We start from the raw sequence: 5961 nt of genomic DNA, 5'->3' as shown, positions 1-5961 counted from the left end.
GATTATATCTATATATCACATAAAATGTCAAAACAAATCTCCAAACATTTATCATTAGTAATATTATCTTTTTAACACTTACAGATCAAGTAAAATGAATACTGTTACAAACATTGTATTGACATGTAGTGGTCAGATGAAAACAACAGCACTGCACATTAAACTTCCAATGTTATATGGTTCTTAAGGTTTCATGAAACTGAAAAGAATACAGGAGAAAAGGTGGGGTGTTTTGCTCCGCTGCCTTAGAAGCAGGACAATGTTGACAATTAGTAGTGACATATTAAAGCTGTGAAGAAACTGTTCAGGTGTTTTCAGTTGTACTTTTTATACATACATTTAGCACTTTTCTTCTTGAAAGATGCAAATTTCTCAGTGACTTTGTGGTTTAAGTTGTGGATGTCTTTGATACGTTTCTTCTCCATACAGAGCATGGCAACTGCATTAAGAAGATATTATCTTCCTGAGGAAGGTCTTGATTCTCTTCAGTGTTGAGAAGCACCGCTCAGATTCAGCTGTAGTCATAGAAGTTGTGATGAGGATGTTTAGCAGAGCCACAGTCTCTGAAAAGGTTTCCTGACGATTGCACTCTGTGACCAGCTGGTACAGAGCCACAGCTCCACTACGGTTTTTGAACTCATCATTGCTGTAGATGTGAGACAGTTCAGTTTTCAGCTTGTTCTTGATAAGGAGTGGGTAAGCCTCCATGGTGGTGTTCAGCACTGTTTCAGGGAACTGACTTTTGTACTGTTTGAATTTGTCTCCATGCAGCAGTGTCACAAACCACAAACAGCCAAAAGTGTAAGTCCTACATCTGAAATAAGACCATCAGCTGAAAGCCAACGAGATTTCCTACATTTCCCTGTATATATTGTCTATGTGAAGTAAAAGACGTGGGATCCAAATCAAGCTGAAGAGAACTTTTTCTCCAGTTCTTCCATCTGCTCTCCACTGTAGCTATGATGTCACGCACTCTAGCTCACCCAATACACACCCATTATAAAATCAGAAGACGGCCTAAAAATCCTTAAAACTAAAACTGTGATGATTTGAAAACCGTAAAAGATTTTCAAAAACTGATTACATGCCCAATAGTTTGAGGTCTTCTGACTCTCTTAAAGTTGGAATGGAGTGTCTATGAGGGACAAGAAAAGGATGAAGGTCAATGAGTTTTGAAGAGGACTTGAAGATCCCATTGACACTGATTAGACTGCGACCAGAGCGCCATCTATTGGCCGATATGCACCAAATTTTACACAAAGCCTCATCATGCCATACCACACAATGAAGAGTATTTATGTGATAATCAGACAGTATTTTGTAAAGATATGCAAGATTGTCTGTTTTCAACACAATATGCAGGAATTTGTCATTTTATATTTCGGGCAGTTTATGGACTATCAAAATTCTTTTGATAACTTTTTGTCAGGAGGGTCTACAGATGCTACATGCAAAGTTTGGTGCAAATTGGTCAAATTCTCTAGGAGGAGTTCGAAAAAGTACGTTTTTCATTTGTCGCGATTTTGCGAACGGAAAGTTACTGCAAAAGTGGGCGTGGCCTACATCAAACAATTCAGCTAAATTCAGGGAATACAAATATATGATGGATTAATAATGTGCAACATATTAAGTGGGAGTTATGAGCCAAAAACGCTTTTAATTGAAAATAGCGCCACCTGGTGGTCATTTTCGGTGAGTGAGTCACAGGGGCCATTCTATAGCACCTCTATGAATTTCATTTCCATAAGTGTTATGGTGTGGGCACAGGGCCAATTATGCAATTAAAGTGACGCCAGAGCGCCACCTAGTGGTGGATCGGTAAACCCTTTGTCAGATGTCCTCAGGAGGGCACTGACAATAAATGTACCAAGTTTCGTCTTATTCCGATGCACCGTTGTGGAGATATAAAATACATCAATTTAAAGAGCGCCACCTTGTGGTCATCGCCTAAAATTTTGCACAGGGCCTCAGGGGCTCATGGGGAAGTAGTATCCTGAGTTTCATGTCATTAGACCACACCAATGTGGAGATATGCAACACTTCCTGTTTGTAACCAAATCTGCAGGAAGTTGTTATTTAATAACTTCAAAATTATTTATTTTAATTAGAATCCTTTAATAACTTTTTGTCAGGAGGGTCCAGAGATGCTGTGTGCCAAGTTTCGTGCAAATCGGTGAAATCGCCTGGGAGGAGTTCGAAAAAGTAGGTTTTCGACATTTTGCGACGTAGCGAAAAAAAACGGTAGGCGGAAATGGGCGTGGCCTATACCACGAGATTCAGCACAAGTCACTGAACGCGTCGATGTAAGGTTTTTGAATGTGCGACAAAGTATATGGGAGTTATTAGCCAAAACGCGCTTTCCTTAATAACAGCGCCACCTAGTGGTGGAAATTCAGGACGACAATAGATTATAAAATTTTTCGCCAGGTGTGACTTATATTCCAAGTTTGGTGAGTTTTTGGGTATGTTTAGGCAGTGAAAAATGCAATCCTTTTGTGAGAATAAAAATAATAATAATAATCATTAGAAAAACAATAGGGTCCTTGCAGGTTCCCTGCTCGGGCCCTAATTAAAGCTGCAAGCAGCGTTGAACGGGCCCTCGCAGTCCACGCGCGTCGGGGCCTGCTGCCGTCGATGCATGCTGCCGTCGGGGCTTGCTCAAGCAACACCTTCCGCTGAGGAAGTCGTTGCTTATAATTCGGTGGCCTGCTATTGTCGGTGTGAATAATGTACGCTGAAGTCAGAAAAATTGTGCGAACTGCTGCATAATTCCCCGGACAAAGACTGAGTCGATGGTCTGAAATTTTTTTTCCTCCGGTGAGGGAGGAGGGAGGAGCGAGACAACCGCATAAGTGATGATGATTGGCTCCCTAACATTGAGTGAGAGTTCTTAAGCCAATCAGTGGCAATGTTCGGTTTACACACAAGCCACACACGCACACAGCAGCCTCACACACTCAAACTAGCAGAGGGGAACTGCGGCTATGGCGAGTCCGGAGGGAAAGTTGATGTTTTCAAAGTGGAAGTACAGACACTGTTTTAATCTCATTTGTCCACGTCCATTGTAAGCAACTCTGATCTAATGAAGCATCTCTAAAAGGCACACGCTTCTACAAAACTAACACTGGACAAAACTCTGTTGCTGACGCTGTTGATGATGATAGCAGGCCAGGTGTGGCTAACGTGTGCTTTAAAAACTGAATACATGCCCAATAGTTTGAGGTCTTCTGACTCTTTAAAAGTTAGAATGGTGTGTCTAGCTCAAAGTATGAGGGATAAGGAGAGGTTGAAGGTCGATGAGTTTTGAAGAGGACTTGAAGATTTCCCCATTTACTTTCCATTCAAAATGATTAGACTGCGACCAGAGCGCCATCTATGGGCCGATTTGCACCAAATTTTACACAGACCATCAATAGGCGATACCACACAATTATGAACATTTATGTGATAATCGGATAGTATTTTGTAAAAATATGCAAGATTGACTGTTTTCAACACAATATGCAGGAATTTGTCATTTTATATTTCAGGCATTTTAAGGCCTATCAAAATTCTTTTGATAACTTTTTGTCAGGAGGGTCCACAGATGCTTCACGCAAAGTTTGGTGCAAATCACTCAAATTACCTAGGAGGAGTTCGAAAAAGTAGGTTTTTCATTTGTCGCGATTTTGCAAATGGAAAGTTAGCGCGAAAGTGGGCGTGGCCTACACCAAACAATTCAGCTGAATGCAGGGAACACATAGGGATGAGGTTTAATAATATGCAACATATTAAGTGGGAGTTATGAGCCAAAAACGCTTTTGCATTGAAAATAGCGCCACCTGGTGGTCATTTTCGGTGAGTGAGTCACAGGGGCCATTCTATAGCACCTCTATGAATTTCATTTCCATAAGTGTTATGGTGTGGGCACAGGGCCAATTATACAATTAAAGTGACGCCAGAGCGCCACCTAGTGGTGGATCGGTAAACCCTTTGTCAGATGTCCTCAGGAGGGCACTGACAATAAATGTACCAAGTTTCGTCTTATTCCGATGCACCGTTGTGGAGATATAAAATACATCAATTTAAAGAGCGCCACCTTGTGGTCATCGCCTAAAATTTTGCACAGGGCCTCAGGGGCTCATGGGGAAGTAGTATCCTGAGTTTCATGTCATTAGACCACACCAATGTGGAGATATGCAACACTTCCTGTTTGTAACCAAATCTGCAGGAAGTTGTTATTTAATAACTTGAAGTATTGTGTGTCTATCAAAATTCCTTTAATAACTTTTTGTCAGGAGGGTCCAGAGATGCTGTGTGCCAAGTTTCGTGCAAATCGGTGAAATCGCCTGGGAGGAGTTCGAAAAAGTAGGTTTTCGACATTTTGCGACGTAGCGAAAAAAAACGGTAGGCGGAAATGGGCGTGGCCTATACCACGAGATTCAGCACAATCCACTGAACGCGTCGATGTAAGGTTTTTGAATGTGCGACAAAGTTATGGGAGTTATTAGCCAAAACGCGCTTTCCTTAATAACAGCGCCACCTAGTGGTGGAAATTCAGGACGACAATAGATTATAAAATTTTTCGCCAGGTGTGACTTATATTCCAAGTTTGGTGAGTTTTGGGGTATGTTCAGGCAGTGAAAAATGCGATCATTTTGTTACAAGGAAAAAAAAAGAAGAAGAATAATAATCATTACAATTACAATAGGGACCTCGCAGGTTCCCTGCTCGGGCCCTAATTAAAGCTGCAAGCAGCGTTGAACGGGCCCTCGCAGTCCACGCGCGTCGGGGCGTGCTGCCGTCGATGCATGCTGCCGTCGGGGCTTGCTGCCGTCGGGGCTTGCTGCCGTCGATGCATGCTGCCGTCGGGGCTTGCTGCCGTCGGGGCATGCTCGAGCAACACCTTCCGCTGAGGAAGTCGTTGCTTCATAATTCGATGGACTGCTATTGCCGGTCTGAAATGATGTACGCTGAAGTCAGAAAAACTGTGTGAACTACTGCATGATTGCCCGGACAAAGACTGAGTCGATGCCAGGTCAGAGAAGAACTGATTAACTGATGGGATGTGAGATGTCACCTGCTGCATGATGAAATCTGAAGAAGAGGATGAAATTGCAGCTCAAGGGGGGGTTTCACGAGTACAGTGTTCGACCCTATAGACGGCTAAACAGCATGATAGCTTTATATACTGACTGTTAACCACAGTACATATTTCGACCTTTAAACTGTAATGAGCATGGTCACAATCCCAAGAAACAGACTGAGTTGAAAAATCGGCATTAAAAACGAAATATTCATCATTAAGTCCTCACAATCCAAATGTAGCTGCAGTGCAAGCAAAGTGCAGCTAACTACTACTGAGACACAGGCTATGTGTAAACTGCAATAGTGATCAAATTATCCATAACTACAAGCAGAAACCACGTACATTTCCTCAAGAATGCACACATCATTAGGGAAACCCACAGAAAGTCCATGCAGCTCCACACGGTCTGCTCACTGACTGGTCTGCTGCATTTTAGTGTGACTGAGCATGTCCTGACTCTTTGCACCAGTAGAGGGAGCTGTTGGACCTTTACCTGTAGAGCTTTCTTACAGTTTCTGTGACTGAGCATGTCCTGACTCTTTGCACCAGTAGAGGGAGCTGTTGGACCTTTACCTGTAGAGCTATCTTACAGTTTCTGTGGCTGCACATATGCTGGAGCACTAGCAGAGGCAAAGTAGGAAATGTCCACACAAGAAGAAATGGGAAAACGCCTCCCAAACTCCATTATTACTATAAAGATATGTATTATGATTATATCTATATATCACATAAAATGTCAAAACAAATCTCCAAACATTTATCATTAGTAATATTATCTTTTTAACACTTACAGATCAAGTAAAATGAATACTGTTACAAACATTGTATTGACATGTAGTGGTCAGATGAAAACAACAGCACTGCACATTAAACTTCCAATGTTATATGGTTCT

This window comes from Sparus aurata, chromosome 8 (genome assembly GCF_900880675.1).
Source record: "Sparus aurata chromosome 8, fSpaAur1.1, whole genome shotgun sequence".
NCBI classification, from domain to species: Eukaryota; Metazoa; Chordata; class Actinopteri; order Spariformes; family Sparidae; genus Sparus; species Sparus aurata.
Note: the sequence above shows the minus strand (reverse complement) of the source record.